Source organism: Myotis lucifugus, unplaced genomic scaffold (assembly GCF_000147115.1).
Source record: "Myotis lucifugus unplaced genomic scaffold, Myoluc2.0 scaffold_3, whole genome shotgun sequence".
Classification (NCBI taxonomy): Eukaryota; Metazoa; Chordata; class Mammalia; order Chiroptera; family Vespertilionidae; genus Myotis; species Myotis lucifugus.
In genome coordinates this window covers 12,013,119-12,030,148 of record NW_005871051.1, presented here as the reverse complement: position 1 = coordinate 12,030,148, position 17,030 = coordinate 12,013,119, and the positions used below count along the sequence as shown (strand labels likewise).

General features: G+C 34.7%; 1 protein-coding gene across 6 annotated transcripts in view; it reads right to left on the bottom strand.

The window, feature by feature from the left end:
- Positions 1-17,030, bottom strand: part of MAP2 (microtubule associated protein 2) — a 234,166-nt gene that overhangs the window by 61,484 nt on the left and 155,652 nt on the right. The gene's annotated exons all lie outside the window — the stretch shown is intronic.

Below are 17,030 nucleotides of genomic sequence, written 5' to 3'. Positions count from 1 at the left end.
CTCCTTAAAATGTATGCAGATTAATCAGCTATCACTTTCTAATTTGTTGGGCTTTTGAAATGTACATAGTATAACCATGTATTAAGTGACAACATCTTAGAAAATGTCAAGCTGGTATTGCTCTGACAAAGCTACTTTGACAGAAAATATAATTTAAGACTTCCTTCCGCTCTACTGAAAAGCTTCTGGAAGCAAAGGAAATACTATTGGCTACACTCACTTATAATCACAGTATGATATTATTAAAATACCACCCACTTGTGGTAAATTTCACTTGAATTCCTAATCAGTGTTTTGGAGTCACGGTTTAGCTCTACTCTACAAAATGGCATTATGACAAGAGTCAAAAGTGATCACAGCTTCTTTTAATCATTTCTTCCTGATGTATATAATTATTTTTACCTGAATCTCTCTGAAAACTGTGAATGTGAGATAAATAAGAAAGCTGATAAAGGCAAATTCCCTCCAAATCTATGAGAGGAAACGATGAAGTACAAGGAATGTTAGCATTCCATTCCTCCCATGTAATGAGAAAGACTCTCCTCTCTCCTTATTGCAAAAGATCACAAATCCTAACTGTGGAAGCGTTGGAGATCTGAATGAAAACAGTTGTTCCACAGATTAAATTCCAAGTTCAAATGGTTTATAGATTCATTACTTATTTATTTAACATCTGTAGAATGCTTCAGTTTTGTTTTGGGGTAGATTTAATGTATACATGTTTAATGTTGTGAAGTAAAATTAATACTCTTCCAATAATGATTAAAAGGTCTTAGATAATTCCAGTTAAGAAACACCAAAAGAGAGAAGAAAGCAAACAAGCAAAAGAGTGAAAGAAACAACAAAAAATAGAAAAAGAAAGAACAGAAAAAAAGAAAATTCCAACTCAACAGAAAACATGACTCTCATGGCAAAATTCAACTCATGGTTGGGACAGGTATATTCCAAATTTCAGTTACTTGCTAAAATTTTTAAAATCTGATATGATCATTAATGTGGGTCTTAAAGACTCATTTTGTAGCTTATGAGTAGGTCTGTCAGTCAGTAATGCTATTTATCAGATTTGTAGAATACCGATTACATTAATAATTGGATTTCTATTATATTCAGATTCTCTTATATTTAAATGCAACTGCCTTAATCATTTTCCAAACCTAAGACTATAATGCTCTATGTTTTAAAATTCTAAGATTTTACTTGAGTACCTACCTGCCCAGATACTTACACAAATTCATACATTTTTGTATATAAGAACAAATTTGAACTTGCCCACAGGCAACCCCAAATCCTAACTCCAAATCTGCAAGACCACTCTTGAAAACATTGTCTTTTGTGTATAATTGTCCCTTGCATAGGATATATAAAATAAATTAATTTGTATTGTAATTTAGAAATAAGGTAATACGCATTTTGTTGATTTTTAATATTTCTTAGACAATCTGGTAATACAGCTATTCCCATATTTTCCCTTGTCAGAAACTTTAATACTTAAATATAGTATTTACCTCATTCTAAGTCTTTGGTGCTGAATTCTGTTATTTATTACAAATAATAACTGTATCTTTTGCCTTCCAACATTTTATTTTGGGGCATCATTTTTTAAGAAAATCACATAGTATTATTTAGCACATAATAGCTTTTATGTTATCCTTCATGTATACATAAAGTGAAAAAAAACCCACAAAATAGATATTAACATTTTCCAGATAAATCATTTTATAAAACCTTACATAATATTCTAGAACTTTCACATAGGTTAAAGGTTAACAACTCTAATGAAAATATGATTTCTTAAAAAACTAACATCACTTAGTTTTTTAAAAGATATTTCTCCTTTATCCATCTTCCCTAGAATACTCTATGAATTTATCCTCCAAGCAAATATTGCTAACAAATGATAACTTTAAAATGACGACTTATTTTTTGGAGGTGGCCAAATAACACACTTTTGTTGGTTCTCCCTAAGAGTTATAAAATCATATGTGCACATTAAAATTTAACGTGTTTAAAGACTTGCTTGAAAAGAGAGGCATTTTCATCTGGAACTCCATCTATCGACCGCCTGCATATTGTGCATAAAAAAAAAAAAGTCTGACATGCTCTGACAGTTCCTGTAGTTTCTGTTATTAGCGCAGATAAATTTATTTAATGTATCAAACTTCAGTTCCTGAGCACATGTGCCCTGAGGCTTGCAGAGACAAAAAAATAAGGTACAGCTGCCACATTTCCTTCACGATTCAAAGGGAAGAAATAAGCAAGCAGAAATACTGGGAAGAAAATGTCCCTGACAGCTCTGCTGTTTTTGGAGCTACTGACGGATTTCTTTTCTCAGGGCATATCCAGAGCTAAGGATGTAAATCGCAGATACATTTTATTCAAAATAAACCAGTTTCTAATTTTCTATGTACTTAGTGAGAGGTTTTCACATTTTTCCTTCCAAGTATGAAAAGGGTCATGCAAAGCAAGATGCGCATAACCGAAGCATGATAGTAATTCACAAACTGAACAAAGCACCATTTAGCTATCCGTTGTGTTTCAAATATTTGTTGAAGGTTGAGTGAATAATTCACCAACCTTCTAACTCCAGATATACACAGGGGGAAAGGTTCTGTTAACTATAAATGTTTAGCCAACACTAGCTCCATCAGTGAGAGGAGGATGGTTTTGAAACCTAATTTTCAGGCCTGGTAGGAGAGCTGGTACTGGAGTTCTAACTCCATTGGGAACCCATGAAGAATAACGCCAAGCAGAACAAGTGACTAGACCTGAACTAAACTTGGACACATAATAGAGAGCATGTGACAAGCAGGTATAAAAATACCTTTAAGATAAACTATTTCATCCATCTCAGAAAAGGTTTTAAACTCATTAAACTGAACCACTCTTTGGTGATGATCCACTTCCAATATATCTTCAAGTGTTTCCAGCCAATTACCTCCAGCATCCATCTAACAAATTAGAATTTTGGGGTATGGGCTTTGGAAATTGGTCTTCTAACAAATTCACCAGGTGATTCTGAGACACTAAAGTTGGCAAGCCTGTAGCATAGGACTTCAGAAAAGAACATGAAACATGCCTACAGAATAACTGGTGTAAAGGGGTGAGGCAATGACTTGACACGCCATCTCATCATTCTCACAAATAGAAGTTAAACCTTTTACTTCTTTAGTCCAGGACATTTACGAAGAGGAGTGGATTCCAATCATGGGACTGGCTGCTTTTAGTCAGCTTCCTGGGAATATGCCAGTTGTTTCTTTTCTCTAATCCTACTTGAGGGAGGCAGACACATCTCAGAAGTACGCTTAAAATTACACATTGTCTGTGGTATACACCTACTTCATATTGCGAAAACAATGACTAATCCTTGCTCTGTCTGTAAACAACTTAAAATTCTTTAGAATATTTATTTTAAATTCTCCTGGGTATTTATTAATGATTTATGACAAAAGTGCACTTGCTTAAAATGTCAAATCAAATTATAATTTTCTTTACTGTTAGATCATTTGGGAGATGGATGTGGGTAATAGGTAAGATGTGAATGTGTGACAGATAATTCCGAGCCGTAAAGCTCTCAAAGAAGTACATCAATGATTTCTGATCCACCTGAGACATGTGCTCAAAGTGTAGAATAGAACCCTTTCTCTCAGGATTCACAACTAACTGCAAACCTCACTGTTTTTCTTTGGATTATAGTATTAGAAAGATTACAAAGCATAGAAATAGTCCATGGTTATAGTTATTACTGGGAAACTTTAAATACCCTTAAAAATTGGCAAAAGGAGAAACAATAAAGCTTGGAAAAACTAAAAGAAAAATACATGTGTGCCAGATAGATATGTCTCCATTTTCATAATGGCTTGGCACCAACAGTTCTAGAATGTTCTTTATGATATGTTTTGCTCTGTCATCATGCAATGTGACAGTTCAATAAAAACTCATCATAATTCTGCACTGCTGCATAACCAAAGACAAGAAAAAACAATCAGTTATATAATACAATTATGCACATGAATATTGGTTCCCTTTTCCATGTAGACTCAATTATGCCTATACTATTACTATCCATACCAGTATTACAAAACAGGAACTTTTGTTTTAGTCCTTAACAATGGTGTAAGTTTATGTAGGATTTATATCTTCACTTATCAATGCCGACAAAGTCTAAGCTTAAAAAGTTGTTGATGAACTGACTATAACCCTGCATTCCTTCTCTTTGTCTTCTATGCAAAACTAAGGAGAAAGTCCTTGATGCCATAAAAAAGTGAAGCTGAAAATCCAAATATTTGTTTTATGTCTTCTCTGCTCTTTTCAAGTTGATTGTTAAGTACCTATAAGAATGACTCACTCTCCATCACATAGCATGACTAGCAGACAATTCTTATGAAGCAAGATGGTGGGTGCATAATAGTTTTGAATATGATGGACACACAGTACACAAACACCCAGTGTTAGGCTGTTGGTGGAATTATTAGATAATACAAATAAACCATAATTCCAGGCAAGCTAGATTTGCTCAATAAATGCTACCTATTATTAATTTTATGGTTTTTATTTGAACATTTTTAGCAACAGGAGTCAGTACATAGTTTGCCTAATATTGAAAAACTGAGGCCAGAAAGAGTAAATTATCTGATCAAGTTAGACACTTCCAGGGAAATCTGGGATGAGAAGCCAAATCCGCTAACATCCATTGATTGCTTGCTCTTTCGCCAAGCAGTGAGACTGGTGGGATGGGGTTGGAACTTGAAAGAGAATCTAATCCACATAAAGACACTAAGTTTGTAAACTTGCCCTATTGATGACAATCTACCATATTCAACCAACTGGACATCATAGCTTAGCTTAGCCTAAGTTAAATGCGTGCAGAACACCATATCCAAAAGACACTGGCAACACAGCAGTGTAGACTATCCATTGTTTATCTTTGTGATCATGTGCCTGAGGGGGTACTGTGGCTCTCTACCACTGCCCTGCATCCATCATGAGAAGTATCATACCACATATCATTAGTCTGGGCAAAGATTGAAGTTCAAAATTCTAAGCACGGTTTCTACTGATGCATTTATATCACTCTCACACCATCATAAAGCTGAGAAATCGTAAGTTGGGAACTGTCTGTATTTATTATACATTGTTTTAACAAGCATGTATTGAGCCTTTATTTAATTTTAGATCATTATCAATCATCAATTCATTTATTATGCCTTCTAAAAGCTTTTCAAGTAAACATTATTAAATACCAGCTTTATACCAAGAATTCTGTTAGGCACTAGGAATACAATGACGTTTAAGATATTGATTCTGCCACCAGTAACTCACACTATATTGCAGAAGGCAAGACGTGTTTGAAAAACACAAGATAATAAAATAAATGCAATAATAAAGTAAACCACAGGTGCCACATGAATATAAACCTTCTGAATCATATATATATTTAAAATAAAAAATGGAAGGGTGCAAAATATTTGTACCACATGCAGTTTTAAATATTCTAAACTAATGCATACATGGAGGGTCCAAAATCTAGTTAATTATATCAGAAAGGTAAAGTATGAGTCATATAAAAGTAAAATCTGAGTCATGTAAAACATTGATTTCTTCTCTAGAAGTAGGGCAGGCTGTTGCTATGCTGTGCTGTGCTGCTGCTGGCAGTAATTGTGACTCAGGGGGATTCTGAGTTAAGTTGAAAGTTGTCTTCTTCACTCTGTCAGTTGAGTTGGGCCAAAAGGAAGCAAGCAGAATTCTTATCATTTGGAATTCCTTCATAACTCAGGTCTGACCCAATCAGGTCAGTCTTCATATGCCGTTCAACTTATTTCTTTGAACAGACATATCTTTGTGTACCCTGGAGTGAATTCTAGAAACCAGGTCATTTTTTTATGGCTTCCTACTTGTATTCTGCTAAACTTTCAGGTTGATATGATGTGGCACAAATTTGCTAAACTCTGTAGGCCTGAAATATATACAATTACTCTACATTTTAGAGATGGTAAAAAACTGAGCTGGAAAAAATATTCAAGTAAACAAATATCCACAGTGATTCAGCTTTCTAGAAAGAAAAATATTCCAATCTAATATGTAAAAGTCTTAATGTAAGTATAGGCACATATTATATGGTGGGTCCACAGGGAAAAACATTTTGATATAAAAATAGACCCATCATTGACAAGTCAGGCAAATAGGAATACAAGAGCCAAGAGCAAATAAATACATGATTTCAAATGTAAAACATTGTTAAAATGTTAAATTAACTTTAAAATAAAATACATTTATAGGAAAGTCAAAATTCTGAAGAGGCATATTAATTTTTGAAATATATTTGCTGTTTCAATGTTTTATTTTATTTTAGATAAGTAAGTAGATAAATCAAAGAGAGGAAATTCTGAAAATTTAGGTGAGAAAGTTTAGAGTTAACCTATGTAAAAAATGTGAACTGAAGGTAGAATCATGAAAGTAACTACTTTTCTCCAAGAAAATGGCCACAAACAACTGCCATTTACCTTCGAAATGAGATCCACATTTTCAGTGGGCACTTTGGTTGAGAATTTCTAAACAGCAATATTTAATTTCATTTTTCTTACCTTTTTCTCTCTTTCATCATAAAAAAATACATTAGAATTAAATATTAAAATTATATTCAGTGTCTCATATTTTAATCATAGAGGCAAAGGGAAACAGACTTTCCGTTGAACATAAATATTTTTCTGGAAACAGGATAGTGCAAATTATGATGTATAGCTACATCTCTTTTGAGGCACTATAGGCCGTAAGTATAAAGGAAACCACAATTTCTTAGGAAATAATAAATTTCCTAAGTATTTTCATGAGTAATTTATAAATAAGATAGGGACTACCTAGCTCATCCTTAACTAAAAGAAAAAGCAAGACAAATGCCTGAAGCATGAGCAGAAGAGAGAAATGAGATTAGAAAACCCTGTCTTCTGATGGGGAAATATAACAATACATAACAAACACCTATTATGTCACTGGCATGGTTCTAGATCTGTGGTTCTCAACCTTGGCTGCACATTAGAATCACCTGGGAATCTTTTTAAAATCCTGATTTCTGGATTTTAAAAAGATTCCCAGGTGATTCTAATGTGCAGCCAAGGTTGAGAACCACTGTTCTAGATGCTGAGAATAGCCAAATACTAGGAAGACTCAGCTTTTGGTCTCAAGGAGCTACTGAGGGAGACCAACATGTCAATATACATGATTCATACTTTACTTTTATATGACTCATAATTTACCTTTCTCTAGAAGGAATTTAGTATTTAATTATCAATTTAGTTAGGTGACAATACTATAACTACTTTAATACAAGTATAAAGGGATTCTATGGAAGTTCCTATAAAATGAGAAAATTCATGGGAGACTTCAGAATGGCAAACCTTGCTTTCAATCTTGAAGGGCATTCATGGTGGACAAGGGCATAATTTTATACACACACACACACACACACACACACTCACACACAAAATAGACATGGGGGTATAAGAGAACTGAAAACATCAAAATGTTTCAGAATGTCCAAAACAGGAGTAGTGCCTGGACAGTGTGGGTCAGTGGTTGAGCATTGACCCATGAACCAAGAGGTCCCTGGTTCGATTCCTGGTCAGGGCGCATGTCTGGGTTGTGGGCTCTATCCCAGTAGGGGGTGGGCAGGAGGCAGTCGATGGATGTTTCTCTGTCATAGATGTTTCTATTTCTCTATCCCTCTCCCTTCCTCTCTAAAATCAATAAAAACATATTTAAAAAACAAACAAAACAACAACTACAAAAAAACAGGAGTAGTGGAAAATACTGCAGAGAGGCAAGTGTCCAGATGATGAATATCTCATTTGTCAGGCTGTGTAGTATAGATTTTATCATTATTAATGACATATCTCTGGGAAACATTGAGCAGATGAATAACAAGATGAACCAGAGAAAGAGCTCTAGAAGGTTATGATCAGAAACAGGAAAGGTGTGCAGACAGACAATAATGTTATAACTGATGAGAAAGCATATAAGAATTTGAATTACAGCAGTAGCAGTGGGATTGGTAATGAGGGAAAGATATGAGATATTTATTTTGAGACACAGGGAAGTCTCTCAATATGCCACAGATCATAAAAAATTCCTATCCTCATAAAAGTTGCATTTTGATGAGGTAATCATACAGGAACCAAGCACTTCATTAAAATACATAAAATGTATTATTTAATGTTAAAGTATTAAATTTAATATTTAATATATTTAATATAAAATTTAAAATGAGAAGAAGCTCGCAAGGCATGAGAAAGGCACTATTTTCAATAGGGTGTTCAGGGAAGCATCTTCAAGGAGGTAAGCTCAGAAGCAAGACTCAAATGATGTGGCGGGTGCTAGCTATACAAAGAACTGGGGTTAGAATGTTCCAGGAAGGAAATATGTGCTTTAGGTGTAAAGGTTCTGGGGTGGGAATGAGCTTGATGTGTTTATGTCTGACTTGAAGTAAGATAAAGAAGAGTGCTATGAAAGCTAAGCAGAGCCAGGTCATGTGTTTGGATTTATTTCTGAGTATGATGGGAAGGGGTGAAATAGGGAGATGTTGGTCAAGGATACAGTTTTAAGACCAGTAAATTTTGGGGATCCAATGTACAGATGATTATATTTAACAGTATTTGTATACTTGTAAGTTGGTAACAGAGTAAATCTAAATGTTCGCAGCACAACAAAGAAACGGTAATTACGTGACATGGTGGTGGTCACTTAGCAATATATTAAGTGCATCAAATCAACACACTGTACACCTTAAATATATACAGTGTTATATGTCGATTATATGTCAATGAAACTGGGGAAAAGTATGATGAGAAACCCTTTCAGGATTCTGAGCAAGTGGTAATAACTGTTTGAAAGACCATATGGTGCTGTGTGAAAAGCAGAGCACAGCAGGGCAAGACCGGAAACAGAGTTCAGGAAGCCCCTCCACTGGCCGGCCCAGAGATGCTGGCAGCGCTGCTCACCGGGGTGCTGAGAGGATTAGAAGTCGGTACATTCTGAGTGCCAAAAACAAGAGTCGCAGGATAGGCATGTCATGATTTAAACCATTGTGAAAAATATAAAGTAGAAGGATTTCCTATGTATTCTCTATATACTGATATTTTAAACCGTACACTACTATTACTCAACTCCCCAGTGAGAAAATTATATATAAATTATCCACCAGTATGGTATTTCCCTACAGAGCTTCACTGAAGAATTAATTTCCTGGTCCTCATGTTCCATTCAAATAACACTTTTACAGTGTGTAATTAAGATATTTTATATATATTATATGCGTGCGTGCATGCGTAATGTGTTATATTACCTTATGTTGCTATATATGTTTCAATTCCTCTTGATTTTAAAAGTTTGCTTTAGAATTCTTAGGTTCCAAAAATAAGACCCACTCCAGTTGTAAACATATGCCACAAAGGAATACACCAACCAAAACAAAAAGGCTTACACACTGCTTCCCAGTAGCAAGAACTTTCTGGTACCACAGCAATTCGTCTTGGAAAAGGGTCTTTTTGATTGTTTTGCCCTCTGCTCTTTACTCAGGATTGATTACTACCGGATCTTTCCTAGAGCCCGTTCAAAATGCTTTTAAATGACTCAAGCCTTTGCACCCCCTCACTAAAGTATGTGCTTTAGTAAATTCTAAATTTCTCTTACAGAGACTCAGCTGTCTCAGAATCAAACTGCCTTCTGTAGTAATTACTGTGCACATGGTATGACTGGAGTCCTTGAAATTCATTACAAGAAAGTGCAGGGGGTGGGTGAGGAAAAAAAGAGTAAAAATTAATTGCAGGAATTGGCAGGTTCAAGTAAGTCATTATACTTCTCAGGAAGAAAGATCTGACAGAGACGCTTTAAGGTCTCAGCCTCAGGTTCATTCTCCATTCTGTTCCCGCAGGCTGACGCATCTAACTGCCTTTTCGTATACACTTGCAGAAGAGGCCAGTTTTATTGGGGTACATTCATTTTAAAATGCTCTTGGATGCCATGAAAACTTGATTAAATTGCTGCTTACTCTCAAAAAGAAAGGAGTTTTAACCTTCAAGGAAAAAACAGTTGATCATACACTCACTGCAATGCAGTATTTTCACAAAAACCCAAGCATTCCGCAGTCACAGGAAACTGAAACTGTGACATTTATTTAGCAGCAAAGTTGATTTTGTAGAAGATTTAGCTGGTGGAATGTCTTTGACTCAACACTGACACAATACGCTATACATATAAAACAATCAAATGAACTGTTACCCTCCAAAAAATATAGCAACGTTACCACCATCTGAACAAACAGCACAGAGAGCAAATACAAAATATGATGTGAGGCCTACAGATGAATATTCGTAAGTTCACCAAAACATCATGTTTTTTCAAAATCTTTGCTCATTATTTTACCTTTACATGCTATTTTTCTTTAAAAGGGCACATCCTTCAGTTCAAAATGAATTTAGACCATCCTAATTCATGTCTTTTTATGATGAATTTTGGAAATTCATGAAAGTACAGATACTTATTTTTTCCTAATGAAGCTTTCTACATCTATTAATTAATTGATTGATTCATTTAGCAAGAAGTTATTGAAGAAAAGTAAGCAGTACTAGGCACTATAATTTATTTTGTTATTATCCTTCTGGACATAACTCATATTTCTATAAGAAGGGTTTTAAAAAATATCTTGAGTCTTACTGTAAGAATTAACTTTGGTAAACTGATGTATCAAATATATTCACTATTTTAATGTGACATTGAAATCATAATTTACAGTTCTATCTCTATGGTGTAATTGGTATCTACTCTACCAGGGCTGGAACTATTTGATCCAAACGTCAAATATATTAATTCTGTAGACAGGTTTTTGCCTTGGTATAACAGAGACTGCTAGCAGTTTGCCGAAATCTCTTTCACCTTCTTCCTGAGCACATAGCAGGAAGACCACACTGGGTGTGGTCATGTGGCTCAGCTCCAACCAATGAAATGTGTACAGAAGTGGTGAGTTCGCTTCTAGATTTGGCTCTATACAACTCCCATGTGCTTCTCTTTGCTCTTTGCCCTCCTACTAGCTAGATGAAGAAAATGACAAAGACACAAATGGAAGAATTCGGGATCCCTGGTTGATTATGAAGAGGGCAGACAGCCTCCCAACCCACATACTCATCCAGACAGTTCAATGAGCCAGAAATAAAGTTTCAACACATTTCTGGATCTATTTGTTTTAGCAGCTAGCCAATCCTAACATATATTTGGTATGAAGAAAAGTATAATGACATTTTTTTAAAAGGATGAGACTAATAGAAGTAATAGGGTTAAATAAAACCAATTTAAGTAACTATCCCCAATGAATAGCTTTTCTTTAGAGGAATAGGGGGCCCTCATTTTTATTAATATTAGTCTCTCTATTTGCTCTTTAATATATTGTTTCCTGCCTCCTCCAAAGCTTCTTTTCCTTAAATATCCCTTTGTGGTCTCACAGTGTCGGCTTCTTCCTTCCCTTACTTCCTGAGTAAAAGCATAGTCTTTTTTCCCTATCCAAAACAAACAATCACACATACAAAAGAAATGACAAAAATATAATAAAAATAAAACCACCACCATAAAACCTATTTTGTAAATATGCTACATAGGGCAACTGCTCATTTCTTTTTCACCTCCTCAATTCCTCATTTATTTACCACTTACACTTTCAATCATATCTACTCATTACTTATTATTGTTATGAATTATAAACATTTTTAAAAATATTATTTTTCTTTCAAATCTAATAACATGGTTCTGGAGGCACAAATATAGAAAAGACAGAACTTTTGCCTTTGAAGACTTCACAGAGCTGAGGACAAAAGCAGGGGTGAAAATAATTATACACCGAGATGATACTTTGGTCATCTAGGGAAGTTTAAAAGACTACGAAAGCCCCTTCTCCCCCAAAGGAACAATTAATACCATTTGAGGGCTGGAGAAGAGACCTTCATAGAAGAAATGACATTTGAATTGCTGTGGTCAAAATGAAGGAAAGGCAGTTGAATATGTGGGAGGGATTTGAGGTTGTCCAGAAATGGTTGTTTGGAGCCCTGTTTTGAAAGGCCTTTAATGAGTTCAGACCTTTGTACTACAGGAAAATTTTAAGTAGCAAAAATAAATGATCTGATGTATATGAAAGACCATATGATGCCAGCATGCAGGAGTCGGGTTATAAGAATAATTTTAAGTAGCAAAAATAAATGATCTGATGTATATGAAAGACCATATGATGCCAGCATGCAGGAGTCGGGTTATAACCCTTGGAGGATGAGGTAACTCAGTAACCACATAACAATTTTTCAAGGCAAACATCCAGCAAGATTTAACTTACAAGACCTCTTACAGTAAGTAATTTATACTCATGGCCAGCAAAAGAATTAAATACAGAATTTTTTGAAGGCAAACATCCAGCAAGATTTAACTTACAAGACCTCTTACAGTAAGTAATTTATACTCATGGCCAGCAAAAGAATTAAATGCGTAATATCCATACCTAGGCCACTATTCTGTTATTCTAGGTCTTAGAACAATGCAGTGCTCATCAGCACCAAATTTTTGTCTTTTCCTATCTCCGTTTGGCCCAACTGTTAAAAGGCAAGACTTACCAACAGCACCCTCCTACCAAGAACTAAAGCCTTTGCAGCAGGTGGTGCCCACCTCTGCCTGCAGAATTGCAGCCCAAACAATCTGCTCAGAACTGCAGAAAAGTCATTAGAATGTGCTTCTGAGTCAGCCTGTTAAGTAGGAGGACTGTTATTGTTATTTTAACTCCTGCTGGAGTATGTGGGCAATTCTCCCTCTTTCTGTCTCTAGTTAACCATGAGACACCCCTCTTCAGAACCTCACCCCTGGAACAGGTTCTTGCTCACCAGGAGCCAGAACAGTCTGAGGTCTGGATATGCCTGCGGACTGACAGGACAGATTAGGGTAGGCTTTCATAAAGGGGCCATCTGACATTCTAATTTACCAATAGAATCTATTTTTAGAATGTTAAATGTGCCTTTAAAATTGTTCACATAGAGTGCCATGGACCAGAGCTGAATGCTGATGAGACAGTAATCAGCACAAATCAAGGTATTTATTTTCAGAAAGCATGGTGACAATACATTTTCTTTCTCTTTTCCTTAGTCATTGAGGTACTGTGGTCCTACTGTTTGTCTTTCTCTTGCCATATGTTCTCAACAATGTAAGCATTCATCCAGTGCTGCTCCTAAGGAATATTGAAAAAATAAAACAAAAAATCATCCTATTTTATAGAAAATTGTCTAAAGGCTAGACTTCGCCATCTATAAATGATGAAAAATATAAATCTATTCCGAAAATAAAGCAAAATCTAAGCAATGTCAGGGTGTACCAAATCTTGTTGTATAGATAAAAGACCTGCATGGAATAATAAAATAAATATTTTTGATCTTTTAAAATTGTTTTCTCATTCTAATTTGTCCCTAATTTGTCTCTGTGTTTTTGGTACTATTAAGATTCAAGATTACATATTAGTAGAATAAAGTTTTGTCATAATGCTGTAAAATGACGTGTCAAAAACATCCATGAAAGCTTGTTAGCATTTCAGAATTGCTGCACTCCATTAAGACAAACTGAAGAAACCTTCAAAAGAAGCCATCACTGATGTGCATTAAAGATACTGTGTGCTGAGCATCATTCCAGATTAACCCTTGCACACTCATTCAGTCCTTCAACAAGTGAGGGTCCATCAAGATAAAGACACTACTCTAGACACAGCTCAGAATGTCACACAGTCTCTCCTCTCAGTGGGAGGAGAGAATATTGAGATGCTATCAGGGAGGTAGAAGATGGATTATATAGCATCTTGCTGGATCACAGTATAAGTGTGGGAATGATTCTGACTGTTATGGGCAGAACAAGAGTCCCATCAATGGTTGGCGGGGTGGGTAAGAGATCAACCGAAGGACTTGTATGCATGCATATAAGCATAACCAATGGACACAAGACACTGGGGGGTATGGGAGGCTAGGGGAAGGTCAAGGGGAGAAAAAAAAAGGAGACATATATAAAACTCTTTGTAATACTTTAAGCAATAAAACAATCTAAAAAAAAGAGTCCTATCAATGGATTAAGATCTAGTAAAGGCCACACTAAGTGAACAACAGATGAGAGGTCAGAAAGACTAAGCACAGGAGGCTACTGCAGGGGTCAAGGTGAGAGAGTGGATTCCAATGATATAGGCAGAGATCATGAGAAACAGCAAATTCTGGACAGGCATGATCTTGGTGCTATGAAGCTTAAGCAAGTTAAATAATATGTCTCTAATAGACAGTGGAATGAAACCAATTGTCAGGGCTGTTTACTACTCTATAATGTTTACAGGGGGCTTTTGTGCCCAAAAGATGATGATATATCAATTTTTTACATTTAGAGTTAAATGTATTAGGTTTGAAATTTTTAATTCTAAATTTTACAGAATAATTAGTAATATTAGCAAATAACTGCAAAGACTTTTATAAAGCATTTTCATTCCTGTTATCCCATTCGATTTAATCTAATTGGCATGGTTCAATGATTGCAAAGCTAAACGATGTCAAGATAACAAAGCAAAATAGAGGTACCTAATGAAATAGTCACATTTATGGTATCACTGAATGAATCACTGCTCTTCCCAATGGCCTGTTTTCTCACTGTAGGTAGATATTGTGTTTTCTTTGTTTTTCTAACATCAGCCTTCTCAACTTACTTAAAAGAATCCAAATAAATTTTGGTGGAATGAATTAAACTGATAGTTTGGTGTCAAATAGGTTAGGTGCTCCCAATTCTTTTCTGGTCGGCATTGTAACCTTGGAGTCTGAGAGCAATGAGTAGACTTCAGGCTCTGCAATTAGCATCTGATCTTGAGTAACTTACCAGACATATTTGGGCCTCGATTTCCTCATCTGCAAAATTGCCATGCACTTCTGACCTGTGAGGCTTACATAATACTTTGCACTTACTCATATTTGCCCAGCAAACGTTAGTTTATCTCTTCTTTCTCCCCTACAAATATATGAAAGATTCTATATCTATAAATATTACTACTGTTTATTGACATTTATTTTACCTTAAATTCTAGAATTAAGTGTGTTTGAGAAAATTAGGAAAAATCATTTTTTAAAAAAAGGTTCTTTCTCCCATGATTTTTGAAAAGAATATAAGCTATTAACATGGGGCAAAGAAGACTTTTTCTTTTAAGTATCTTTTAATTTCGAAGGTAGTATTTTGTTTTTAGGAATAGTCAATATTTCACCTATGGGGAAATAAATCATATTTCAGTTATTGTGCTATGACAAAATCAGTGAATCATGAGTCCCATTAATTACCAAGATCATTATAGCCGATAAAAAAAGGCGGGCTTTTCTAATGAGAAAAAAAAAAAAAAGAAACATAAACCCAACTGTCATGGCATCATGTATTAAGAACTTTGGATTTCTGAACATGCTTTGATAGCCATTCTTAAACAATCTTCAAAATGCTGAACGTCATTTAAAAGTAATATTAAATTAGTACTATGCACCAGATGATTGAAACATTAAAATGAACCAACTTGCTGACAGAATGAGTCAACTAGATCTTCCTGTATCAAAATGGATGGAGCTCTCAATATAATGTTAGGTGAAGGCAAGCTGCAAAAGAATATCTAGAGTATGATGCCATTTATGTAAACTCTTAAGATGTAAACAATCATATGGCATATTGTTTCATGCACATGTCATTCAAGTATCGAACAGACAAAGAGAAGGTTACATCATCTTCAAGACTGTGCACCTTTTAGGAAGAAAGGAAAGGGAACGGGGAGAGTTTTTGCTCTTTCAGTGATGGTTTATTTCTTTAGAAAAGATTTGAACATCATATGTGGTGATCACTCCATAAGGTATATAAATGTCTAATCACTGTGTTGCATACCTGAAACTAATATAGTAGTGTATATTGACTGTAATGAAATTATAAACTTAAAAAAGATTTGAACAAAGCTGACTGTTAGCATTGGCTTAATCCATGGGACTTATAGTTAGGTTATTATAAATTTTCTATATTTCTCTTTAAAAATTTTGTATTTTTTCTTGATTAAAAATAAAATAATAAAGAAATAAAAGCAGTACAGCATATATTGCTGTGGCCAATTTAAGATGGGATATTCAGTACCTCTAATAAAAAGAAATTAGATTAAAATGCATTATTCATTTCCTAGAATAAAAAAATCATTCTTTCTGTAATATTATTCTCCTTTTATTATAGGAATTTTGAGCTTAAAGAAAGATGTAAAATAAAGAAAAATATTATTTCTGCTTGTAAACTGAGCTAAGTGTATACATTTCTTTATTTACTCATCCAACAATTATAAAGTAAACAAATACAAACCTGAAATAAATGTTTGCATACTGTGGCTTTTTCAGTAAATTCATTATATATTTTTTTCTTTTATAAATTCAAATAGAACCAACTCAAAACATAGGTGGACCTGATTGCTAGACTTTTCTGTCACAACGTGAAACTACTCCTACAATAGCAGCTGGGGTTGGTGTTCTTTCCAGTGTCGGCTGCTCCCAGACCCATGTACTAGTATACCACCTTGGGTGAATTATAGGTGCCTGCCTCCTCTCTCTCTTGTCTCATGCCTCTAATTTATAAAATGGGGATGATCCCTGTTATTTACTCACAGGGTTGTTTGTTGTAAGGAATAAATGATTTAAGTTATGCAAAGTAAGTCATATAGGACCAAGTCTGGCACATAGTAAATGTTGATAAAATACTACTGGTATTGGTAGTCATAGCAGAAGTGAAGCTTAGTTTAATCCTCATTTCAGAAAAAGATCTTTTCATCTGTTTACTATTAAATCATTCAAAACATTAAGTGTTGTTTTGATGATCCTAATTGTATTAACTGTAGAATTCATGTGTATTTATCCCTTATCAAAATGAATTTATATTCATTTTAAAAAGATATTTAAAAATATATTGTTAACAGTTATTTTTCACAATTATGATGA